Below are 12,702 nucleotides of genomic sequence, written 5' to 3'. Positions count from 1 at the left end.
AAAACTATATAACTATAAACAAATCATCATAGATAACACTAATGAGTTAGTTGAAGGGAATGCTATAACTGCAACCTTAAATATCATCTGCAAATACCAACTGATTATGCGTGAAAAAAAACATGTTCCTTAGCTTTTGTGCAAACCAAATCATTTCAAGCAAGCCAGAAAGCAAAATGAATCCTAGAGAATTGTAAGAACTCTTGCTATGGGAATTTATGTTTGTTTCTCCTTCTTCTAACTTAAATTGATCATATATTTTTCTGAAAAACACTCAAAGTTAAAGCATTTCATTCTAAAAGTATAGTTACATCATAATTTTTGTTTAATGACATCTGAGAACATGCTAATAAATTAAAACACATGGCTTTATTTGGAGAAATGTTAACAGATCTAATTAGGTTGAAACTGGTGAAAACCTTCTGAATACCGTATATACTTGAGTATAAGCCGACTCGAGTATAAGCCGAGACCCCTAATTTTACCCCCCAAAACTGGAAAAAGTTACTGACTCGAGTATAAGCCGAGGCTGGGAAATGCAGCAGCTCACGGTAAATTTCAAAAATAAAAATACAGGTAGATAACAATAAAATTGCTAAAGGTGTGTGTGTGTGTGAGAGAGACAGACAGACAGAGGAACAGAGAGAGGGAGAGAGAGAGGGAATCAGAGAGAGACTGACAGAGACGAATCAGAGACATACTTTTAACTACCTGGCAGCGGCGTTTTGCCTTGGGGGGCTCCTCAGAACATCCCAAGACTTCGGAGGGAAGTTTACAGCCCTCCCTCGGAACGCTTCGGAGGGAAGCTTCTGCAAAGGCGAGTGACAACAAGTCTCCCAGGCTTTAATTTGCCGAGCTGTGCACACGCGCCTGTTTTCCATTTTTTACAAAAAAAAAATGTGGCTCTTTAAACATTTTAATGCGGCTCTTCTGTGTGCTGGGCGCCCGCTTCCCTCCCTCCTCTCGGGCTTCGGAGGGAAGCTTCTGCATAACCCCGGCGAGTGACAAGTCTCCCAGGCTGTAATTTGCCGAGCTGTACGCGCGCGCCTGTTTTCCACGGCATGGAGCAGCGGCGAGATTCTGCGTGGCGAGCGATGATTCCAGGGGCCATCCGGGAAGATGAGGAACGCGAGGGGGGACCCTGCCCCCCCCACTGATGGCCCCCGGAATCATCGCTCACCGCCCAGAATCTCGCCGCTGCTCCACGCCGTGGAAAACAGGCGCGCGCGTACAGCTCGGCAAATTACAGCCTGGGAGACTTGTCACTCGCCGGGGTTATGCAGAAGCTTCCCTCCGAAGCCCGAGAGGAGGGAGGGAAGCAGGCGCCCGGCACACAGAAGAGCCGCATTAAAATGTTTAAAGAGCCACATTTTTTTTTTGTTCACTGGAGTATAAGCCGAAGTGGATTTTTCAGCCCAAAAAGTGGGCTGAAAAATTCGGCTTATACTCAAGTATATACGGTAATATTCTTTATGATACTGTAATGATGCACTAGTTTACAGAGTCCAGGAATGTCTTGATTAGGCCATCATAAGGGACCAGAAGGGATTGTCAAAAAGATAAAGAATGAACACAGTCATCTATCACAGGCACTTTAAGGATAGGATATTCCAACATGCGTGCAGTTAAATTAAATACTCTCTTAGCTTTTAAAAAGGTTTTAATCCCATTTTTTCAGAATATAGAATAGTACACTAACTTTTGTTGCAAACTTTTTATCAAAAGGGAAAATGTTGCAGGAAGCAAATCTAGTTTCATTTTGACTTAAAAAAGTGGTTTCATATGATTCTCAAATAATATATTAGGGTGGTGTAATTTTTCTGAAGATTTTAGAAGCAATTCCACCCACCCACAATTGGAAAAATTAAGCAGCTATATTGTTTGTGCCGCGGTTCTAATCTTGGTATGGTCCACTTATGTGGCATTTAAGCTGTCAGGTAAGAATTTTGGGTGTATTATTATTATTATTATTATTATTATTATTATTATTATTATTATTATTATTATTATTATTATTATTATTATTATTATTTAATGCTTCTAGACCGCCCCCTCTCCCGTAAGGGACTCGGGGTGGTGTACAGTTCATACAAAATATAACAAGATACAATAAAATTAAATATGTACAGTTGACAGTTGACATGGAGGAGGTTAAAATGTAGTTAAAAGAACTGTACAAAGCAAATATAATATAAGTTTAAACCCCTAAAAACAGATACAGTAAATTAAAAAACCCCTAAAATAACCAGATACAATATATTTGCCAGGAGGGACAGTTGAATTATGCCAGGCCTGCTAATCGGAACAGGTGAGTCTTCAGTTTTTGCCGGAAGGAGCCAAAGCACTAAGTCTTGTCCAATCTTAAAAAAAATACAGTGAGATATAAGTATTCATCAATATGAAAATAATGATGCTTGTCTTCTTGACATGAATGTTTTCAGTTCTCTTTACAGTTCACATTGCTACAGTACTTGTGTTCAGAATGTGTTTAAATGACTAATCTGGGATTAGCTTCTGATTTATGGTATGGCAAATAGAGGAAGTGATTTTGTTTACATCACTGGATGCACTATATGAAAGCTTTATGAGACGGTGAAATATGTTTAAGCTGTAGAACGACTTATATTAAGGAAAAGTGATAACTTGTCTAGGCAAGAAAGTTGAGAAATATTCTACTCTCTTCTAGTAGTCTGGATTGGAATTTTAGTATTTTAGGAATATTAAGAGATGACATTGCACACTACTTGGAACGGATAGACTTGAGACATTGTGGTGTTATAAAGCTATATCTTCATTCATCATTCATCATTCATCTCAGTGCTATTTTATTCTTTGCAAAACAACATTTGCATAGTGCTATTGGATAACACTATTAAAACAAGTTTGGGTTAATGTGTGACAAATGGATACATTTGAGAAAAACTGATTTGAGAAATTATGAAACAATTTTTTTAACAGGCTGACCCTGCTAGTTTGAGCTGCTTGAAGAAGCAACAGGATATCTATGTAATTGATTTTTTCAGCTATAATAAGTCTGAGTATGTTTATTTTAGAATATCTTTTATACTTTTTAATTTTATCATAAAATATTACATATGCATAGGACATTTATAGACTTCGGCATCATTTTCTTAAAATATCTATTGTTCCTTTCTGTAAAAATCTGCATTAAAATGGCTTGGCCAAGATTCATTGTTTTGAATTACATTGTTCATCCTTACCGTGGAACATTTTATCTTTTAAAGCTGAAGATATATTATAGAACAGTATATTATAGCAGTTCTCTTAGGAAAGAGCACATATGACTTCCTTTTAATAACAACAATCCATTGTGATCTTTTCCATGTAAGAAAAAAGCACTGCTCAAGTCATACTCTCAAAGTCATACTCAAATTCCATTGCCTTTTAAAAGGATATGTTAAAACAAAAGTGAATATATACAACAGAACACCAATTTGTTCTGAACGTTTCTTTGCAGATTTTGAATGTGCAGTGCTAGGACTTTAAGTCCTGTGAATTTTAAAAAGTGTACATCTTCTTAGGTTCCTCTCATATTGTCTTTGCTATTGATTCTTTTACTTTTATTTGGAAGGAGAACTACTTGTAGCTTATGAAATCCAAAATTGAGGGGCACCATTCCTAAATAAGTCATAGTGGATTCAATCTGTTGAGGAATAAAAATTTTCTCCATGAAATATCCATTTAGAAATACAATGGATACAGATCATACTGTAATGAATAGTGACAGTTATTATTGGTGAAAAATTCTTACTTGCATACATGTATCATTCAAAATATAACAAGACTGAAATCAGCAATAGGAAAGAAGTTTGCAGGCTTAAGGTCAGCCAATATACATCGGGCTACAAGTAGCATAAACTATTTAGACATTTTTCACGGAAGGTATAACTCAGTTCCTCTCAAAGTACCGCCTAGTTTCCTAAACATAATATTTTTTTCGTTCTGCAATTGTGTGCGGTATTTAAGAGTACACGTGCATGTGCGAACACAGAGAAATACGATTCCTTGGTTTTCACGTGAAGGAAAAAAATACCTACCCATATACCATACATTGCCCATTTAATCCATAGGGAGCTGCGGAGGATTATGGAGGGTTAAAATAAATAAACTCAGTGGTCGTTGAGCTCAGTGGTCGTTGAGCTCTGCCAGAGATTGGGCGGCTGGCTGCAGCTCAGTCCGGGGAACAATAGGTACCTGTATTCGGCATGGACCGCTGGGCAGGGACCAAGCAATCTGGGGAAAGCTTTGCCTATTATGCTTCCTCCGGGAGAATGCATAATGAGAGCTCCACTTTCCCGCGGAGGGGAAGGGAGGAAGGCGAGAAAGAATCCCGGCTCTTGCATGAGGAGGGGCCCGACTGAGCTTTAATCATTTCTAGCCAGCCTTGACTTGGCCTGAACGTGAGATTCCCGGGGTAGAACTCGGCGGGCTGCCTTTCCCCTTTACTACTTCAGTCAGACACTGTCGCTGCAGAAGAAGCACATGCCGCTTCTCGCCCCTTCCAGGCGGGCGCGCGCGCGCTCACGCCTCCGCCCGCCCCCCCCCCCCCCCGCTGGTCTGAGCAGGCAGCTTAAGTGTCACCGCTACAACCGAGCCCAGTGCAGCACCCGTCGCCATGGTGTGAAGAGGGGGCCCCGGGAGATGACAACAACGAAGGAGCTTCGTTCGGCTTTCAAGTTGGGGTAAGGGAGAGTCTTTATTTCCTCCACACTTTTCGAGTCCTTGAAGAGTAGGGTTTTATCCTAGGCTTACCTTATTTTCAGGGTGAAAGCTCTTTGCAAAGCCCGGATCGTAGGCATACATTGCCTGTGCAGAAACGGACTTGCCCCGCTTTTTCGGAGATGAGAACTCTTCGAATTCGAGTGGCTTTTAACATTCGGCAGCCAGAATAGGTTCTTTTCTTTTCTTTTTTCCCCTTTTCTTTTTTGCAGAAGGGAGAGTATGGTCCTTGGAATAGAGTGCTTACTTGTTCATTAGAGTTGGGAGTGAAAAATGTCCCTTTGCCCTGGCGATCCGTCCCATTTATTTTACTTTTTTTTTTAACACCCTTGCCTGTCTTGAGGTCAGACTTTTAAAAAAATAATGAACTTCCCTGCCGAGTTCAAATAACATAATATACACGAAGCAGACGACCTCATGATCTCAGGGATATTTTTCGCGCAGGTGTAAAGTTCAAACTTTAATATGTTGTTTTCGGAGTACTTTATATTAATTGGAAGTATGTTTTTCCGTTAGAAAAATGTCACGTATCTAAATTATTAGCACAATGCAATGTTAACAAAACACATTGCAGAGCATAACATAAGTAGGCAGGTTTTTTTGTGAACTGCATGAATAAATAATACGGGGATCCTCCCTACATCATAGGTGTGTAGTAGATTATTGTTAAGCGACTTCCTAAATATGTAATTCAGAGAAATTCATAACAATTGAGGAAAATGCAGTTTGAACCATAAATGTAAACTTATATCTTAAAAAGATGACCAAGAATGTTAGCAAAATAAATTGAATTATACAATGAAACACAACAGCAGGGAAACAGCTTAAAAAGTCTAATATGTACTTTTTGTTATTTATAATGATGAAAAAGAAGCCACAAATTATTACTGGTATTTGTTAGTTAAAGAAACAGCTAGGACTAGCTGCAGCAAATAATCCTTTTAAAAGTCCTAACTGGTTCAGCAAAAGACTATCTCTGATATAGAACTAGTTATTATATTTTATTGGTTGTAAAATAGAGCAAAGGAGCAGTGTGTATTATGATCTGTGAGAGAGCTGCATTATATTAAATCACCCATTTCTAAGTTTCATTTTATAATTATGTAATTATGCTTCATGGAAAAATAACATTGAGATTTGGTTTGCTTTGAAACATATTCATTTCAGCTGGAATGCATGTTATTTATTCAATGTGATGCAAGAACAAGAAAATAGTTTTTCCCTTTTGGACCTATTGTAATGGGCATAGGATGATCTAATCTTTTTAATTTTGATTTTCACACTCCAGAAGATTAAAGAGAGATTTCAGCTCTTTCTAGTGGTTGCTTAAGTCTTTCTAAATGTTTAAAAGACTATTCTTGGTTGCTATGGCTAGACTGACCTCTCTGCCATTTTAGGTATTAAGGCAATCCTTTTTTACATTAATTCCATGTACCATGATTTATCTTTAAAATTGTGACTAAATGTCTTTGTTTCCAAGTGATAAATGTGGCATGTATTAATCATTTATTAGAAGTAAACATTGCTGTCCTACTCAAAATACGTTTTGTTCTGAGTTAATGGTATGGAACAAGCCACTCTCAGCAAACAACTATCTATTATTTTAAAGAGCCACTGAAAACTTGGCTCCAGAAGAAGGAAATTGGCATTCACTTTCTCTTTCATCGGTGTTTCATTTCTGATATCTGATGATGAGACAGCATGTAAACTGAAATGAATGCCTAGTATTCCATTCTCCAGCCAGATGTATATTGGGTCAATTTTGTATATGTATTCCATACTATCCCCCACTGCTATTTTATTATCACTGACTGTACAAAAGATATGTAAATAGAAGTATTCTTCTGATAGAGGCTCCCTAGTTTTATACTAGTTCATTGAATAGCATCAAATTTTGTTGTTACAAAGTATGTTCATCTTTATTTAATGTCCCTTGCATATTAGAAAATCTTTCAGAAAGATTTAGGTTTTTTAGATGTTTTTCACACCCAGTACAAACTGCTTATTGAAGAAATACAGCAGGGCTTCTTTCCCCCCTCTGTTGGATGAAAATTGCTGGTTTGACTTGTTGTTTGGGTTTTGTATGCCAGGCTAATGTAATAATGATCTCAGGCTAGCAGAGAAAATTATTTGGGAGTTTCAGATGCCTGAAAAACACATTAACGGTTAACTTTTTTTCCTTAAAACTATTAGCTAAAATTGCAACTGTAGATGCAGTGTGATGCCGAATGCGTTACCAGTAAAATTTTTGATTTAATTAGCACGCACACAAACTAATATTTTTAAAGAATATATTTCTTTAACATGCAGGAAGAAGTGCATGAGTAATCCCAATGATTTTAGGGGTCCACTCTATGTCTAGCGACAAGGCATTAGCTAATGGCTTTCAAAAATGATTGCTGTCTCCCAATTAGGCATCAATTGGGAGACCCAAAGTAGTCTTTTAATATTGTAATAAGGGGTGCCCTATTGAATAATGTTTTGTCATTTAAAGAAAGTTTTGCTTAAAGCATTTGTAACTGATGTGATCCTTAATTCTGTTGTACATTATGTAATATTGAAAATATAATTGAAGGTGTCTGAGATTTGAGATAATAAAGGTGATGCTCTTTAAGAAAGTCAGTAGTCAAAATGTTCAATATAGAAAGAGGCAAATTTAGTTAATAAATGGCATGCATTAGTTTTCAGATTAACAGACTTTAGAAGTTGGGTCTTTTGGAACATTATTCAGTTTTAGATGAATTTGAGTATGTAAGGGGATTGTTAAGGATTATATAGGTAGAATTATGATATATGAAGCTTGAAGTCAAGGGATTTAGTCTAATCAAAACAAAGAAAAAGTCCCTCCAGCAAAAGAAAGAAAGAAAGGCTAAAGAGAAGTGCAAAATTGCACTTTGTTCAAAGTCTGATTATAACTAAATTACAAACTTACTGAAGAAAGCACACGGTTCTGTCATGTATTAATGACACTTAGTTGGCAAAGGGTTACCTTCAAATATATTTACAGTGAAATATATTTAAAATAAGAGTTTAATAGTATTTTTGTTTGAAAGATTGTCAAAATGAAGCATTGCGGGTTATCCAAGAAACTCCACATCACAATCATTTCTCAATATGTAAAGTAGCACAAATTTGATTTGTTCTTGTGAAGCCAATGCATGAGGTTAAACAACTTTATAAATGTATAAATGTATCAACTTGCAAATGAAAATGTATGTACAAAATGTATGTACTAAAGACGGTTATGCATAAAAAAGCACAGGCACACATATCCTGCATTAGGGAAATTGCTTACAAAGCTGCATTGATAAACGTATGTATTTTAGAAGAAAAATGTGTAAGATGGTATATAGATTTCCATTACATTATCAAAAAATCAGAAGGGGATGATGAAGAAAGAGAAACAACTTGAAAAAAAGATAACTAAACAAATTCCAACTGGATCATTTATTTCTACTTGCGTAAATCAGTGGCCAGATAATAGGCAATTATTTCCTGGTATCAGAAACCAAAAGGAAATACTTCATAATTAATTGAAGCACATAATGCTGTTTTAAAAAAAAAAATATTGTCACTCTTCTTGATGATGTATGTACATTTTCATTTTTTGTATGTTTACTTAAAAATATTAAGTGATAGAATTACACTGTCTATTAACTGGTGCCAGATGCAGCATTATTGATTAACTAACAGAAGGTACTGTTGAAGCATTTCAGCTGTCACCTTTATATTGGGCTTCATCAATTGCAATACAAATGTTTTTACAACTAATTATTCTTATGTTTTGACTTCCTGTAATTTGTGAACTAAGTCTTTCATTTTCCATTATCTTTTCATCTTTGTAGGCTTGTACTGCCTTCTGCTTCTGAAGTATAATATTGTTAGGCATATGTGTATTTGTGAAACATGTGGAGTGTCAATTGAGTAGGAGTGTGTTAAAGCTCCTTCATTAAATGAAACCCATATTAAACATTGTATCTTGTAAATTTGTTTAATACAACACTGCCAGCCTCCCACGTCTGTGCTTTAGAAATGTTATAAATACTACATCTCAAATTTCTAGTCAGATTTATATGTAAACATCCTTGTAACTTAATGATGTTCAAAATGCTTTCCTCCCTCATTCTCTCTCTCATACACAGCCAAAGAAGATACAACAGAAATGCTGTATTTATTCACTTTCTTAACAGAAGTGTTTTTGTTCACACTTCCAATCAGACATTCATTTTAAGCAGGGCCAGTCCTCTTTCCCATTGTTTTGATTTTTCTGTTTTTTTCCCACCCTTCTTTTCTTCCCCAGCTATTACTTTCAGTTTGTTTTCAGAGAGCATTTTTAAATTTCAGGTTCTCCCAAGCATGTTAATAATAATCTCTCTTTATCCTCAGTGAAGCCATTCTGGCTCCTTTTGTATTGGCACAAATTATATAATTTGATTGAGGCATTCAATTTATTTATTTATTTTTAACTTCCTAGTTCTGTATTTCCCCTGATTATGTGTTCTGACTTTGTATTCTAATTGTGCAAAAACATTTTGTTGCAATTGGCTGCCAAGTTAAAATATGGAGCATGGTAATGCCCATTAAATATTAAATTATTCTGACTTGAGAAGCCTGAGAAGTACATTTCTGCCTGTTCCTGTTCCTACTTCTACTATATTTTTGCCCATTTCTTTGGGAATGAGTAGCTCCATTTAAAAAAAGATACAGGCTAGAACACCGGCAAGAAAAGACAGAATGCTTTAAGTAAGTAAATAGTTTAAGTAAAAGTAAGATAATTACTTTTATATAAAAAAGATAAAGAAAAATCAGAATAGTTTTTTCCCCATCATTTTTATATAAAAGTAATTATCTTGTTGTATCATCGCATTACAGATCTTAGGGGTTTGGAATTATCATCCATTAATGCAAATGAGTGTTGTGTTATGTCTAATGCAGTGTTATTGCAAGTTATTTAGAGAATAAAGAGAATTATTGCCTCATAACTACCAAAGACAGATTTCCTCTAAATCCTTCTATTGATTTGTTCCCCTCTGCCCCATCCATAAATAAAAGCCTAGGCCTTAACTGGATGTCCCATTTTGTGCTTTTCTAAAATCATTCCTGCAAGTTGTTTTCAGTTTGCAATTCTTACTTTCTTCCTCCTGGCCACAAACATCCCCAGCCTATGAATTCCTTTTGCATACTTTACTGTATATTTAAATTGCACTGTACAGAAATATTGGCAGTGATGAGCAAACTCGTAGAATGTAATGGTCTTGTATTGCCCTTTGGCATATTGTTATTAATGTTTCAATTTAGACTATTCCTCTGACTACCAGATACCCAATGAGTTTCATTAAAACAAGATATAGAAGGGAAATCCTGGGAAATATTATCAATTCTTCATGAAGATCAAAGCACTGAACTTCTGCACATATCCTTTGAAGCCTATTAAATTGAAATACAGAATATTGTTAGCTGACAGTAGATAATGTTTTCTTATTTTGAAGAATGATTTGAACTGAAGTTGTGCTTTTTGAAGTTTTTATGAATTTATATTTTTTCCCTAGTCCCCAAAATTAATTATTTGTTCCAAATCAAATATTACTAATATTTCTTCTTTATACACAATGTACATTTTAAAATTCTGTTTAATATTCATTGTCCACTGTTAGTAGTTACAATTTTGAATCTACCATGTTATATTACCTTTTTATAATTGTACAATTAAGGTTTTAGCAAGATGATTTATTTTTTCTTCGAGTAATTTTTGTGTTTTTTCTTCTCCCATTTTATCGAAATATACATAAATTAGGTTATGCTGGGCGTAATGAAGATTTGATTTGATTTGAAATTTGATTAAGGTTCTTTTTAGATCTTCGTTGTTTTTGTTGCCCAGCCTCATGTGAACCTAAGCCATTTGTTAATTTACGTTTCAGTCAAGTGTAAATGCAGAAAATGATAATAACCAAGATTAAATGTGTTGTGTAAACATAGTGATCGAGTCAGGAAGAGTAGCAAACATTTGTTAGCAAGCTGATGTTTTGGTGTTGAGCATAATTGAAGAACCAACCAACCAATCTATGTGTTGTCTCCTGCCTTTCACCCTGTCCATCTGTATTGATAGGATGGGTTTCTTTCCATTCACTAGAAGAATAAGATTGGAGCCAGGTTGAATTATAAAGATCAGTTGGTATAGTTATGGATTGGGCATCTGGGGTTTCTTTTGGGGGGTAAAGTGACATATGACCATTTTACACACTTACAACCATTGCAGTATCACCATGAACATATGATCAAAATTTACACACTTGGCAAGTGACTTATATTTATGATGGTTGTTGTGTCCCAGAGTCATGTGATCACTTTTCGTAACCTCCTGACAAGCAAAGTCAGTGGGGAAGCCAGATTCACACAACTAACTTAATAACTGCAGTGATTCACTTAACAATTGTGGCAAGAATGGGACAAAACTCACTTAACAAATATCTTGCTTATCAACAGAAACTTTGGACTCAATTGTTGTAAGTTGAGGACTATGTGTATTGTTCTACTAGACTTGTGTGTCACAAGGTGGGCAACTGTAAATATCTTTTAAATAAAATAACATTATGAAGAAGAACTATAAATATACTGATTGAATATACTTACAGTTAAGTATTCAATCTACACAATAAGAAACTATATATTATAATCAGGTCCTTCCAGTGGTGGGTTGCTGCCAGTTCAGCCCAGATCGGCCGAACTGGTAGTAGCGGTGGCGGGAGGCTCCGCCCATCCGTCCAGACGCTTCTTGTGCATACGCAGAAGCATCACGAGCACGCAGGGGAACGTGCCCGAACCAGTAATAAAGAAATTAGCAACCCACCTCTGTATCCTTGGTTAAGCAGAATATTGTAAGTATGTTCAACAGAATACAAACCCATTTTGTCTTTAGAAGATACTTATTAATACAAGAAAGTCATGAACAGAATAGACAAAGTCCTTCTTTCAAATTATTAGGCCTTGATCCCATAAATTATTATATACTATGAAAACCTATCCTTATTTTAATCAGTTAAGAATCTTTTTTTTTTTGCAGTTTGAAAGGACTTCTTCCAAATCAACGTACAGTAAAATATTATATGAATGAGAATCCTGGACTGAGATTAGACTATAAAGAACAAGATTGAATATTCTGGTATGTTTTCTCTATAATCTTCTTCAGAGTTGTGAAAGTTATATGTAAGTTTTTATTAGGTCTGTCAATGTTTATTTTTATCCTACTTTTTTATTTTTATAAATTAGTCAAGGCAGTCTACATACCTATTTTCCCTCCTCCTATTTTCCCTACAACAACAATCCTGTGAGGTGGGTTAGGCTGAGAGAGTAACAGGCCCAAGATCAACCAGCCGACTTTCACGCCTAAGGCAGAACTAGAACTCTCAATCTCCTGGTTTCTAGGCCAGTATCTTAACTACTATTCCAAACTAGCTCTTCTAGCTTGTCTTCCATATACCCTTATGTCATTTGATTACTTCTGTAATTGTTCTAATAAAATATTAATTGTATGAGCAAGGGAGTTCAGATCTGTTCTAATAATATATTTGGGTCAAATCAAATGTAAATCTCTCCTCAGGGTTAATGCTTCTTTTGCAAGAAGATTCCTAATATGATGCCAGGCTCTTGTTTCCCAGTAGTTTTGTGGAATGGGACAATTCACCGTAACCAACTTGCCACAGTCAACCCACTGCGGCCAACTCACCACGTGGCGAGTTGGCCGCGGCAAGTTGGCCACATTGAGTTGGCCTTTAGCGAGTTGTCATAGATCCGTAGTTTTGAGGGCATCGTCATAATAACTGTAGTGGCTGTTCCAGAGAAGAGGAGGGAAGAACACATACCTGTTCCATTCTATAATCCAGTTTCCTATCATGCACTCAAAGATGTAGACTGAAATATTAATATGTAAATGAACATCACAGGGTAAATAGGGATGGATGACTT

The 12,702-nt window shown here is 36.0% G+C and overlaps 2 long non-coding RNA genes across 2 annotated transcripts in view; one reads left to right on the top strand and one right to left on the bottom strand.

The window, feature by feature from the left end:
• LOC309394739 overlaps nt 1-4,196 on the bottom strand; it is a 46,595-nt gene extending 42,399 nt beyond the window's left edge. The window contains exon 1 of the long non-coding RNA XR_014175781.1: nt 4,059-4,196. This is a non-coding gene — a long non-coding RNA (uncharacterized lncRNA). The remainder of the gene's footprint in view (nt 1-4,058) is intronic.
• A 429-nt stretch (nt 4,197-4,625) lies between these two features.
• Nucleotides 4,626-12,702, top strand: part of LOC309394757 — a 41,263-nt gene continuing 33,186 nt past the window's right edge. Inside the window, exons 1-2 of the long non-coding RNA XR_014175785.1 lie at nt 4,626-4,703; nt 11,801-11,899. This is a non-coding gene — a long non-coding RNA (uncharacterized lncRNA). The remainder of the gene's footprint in view (nt 4,704-11,800; nt 11,900-12,702) is intronic.

This window comes from Natrix helvetica (assembly GCF_964273705.1).
Source record: "Natrix helvetica genome assembly, chromosome: 6".
NCBI classification, from domain to species: Eukaryota; Metazoa; Chordata; class Lepidosauria; order Squamata; family Natricidae; genus Natrix; species Natrix helvetica.
This window is presented reverse-complemented; position numbering and strand designations above follow the sequence as displayed.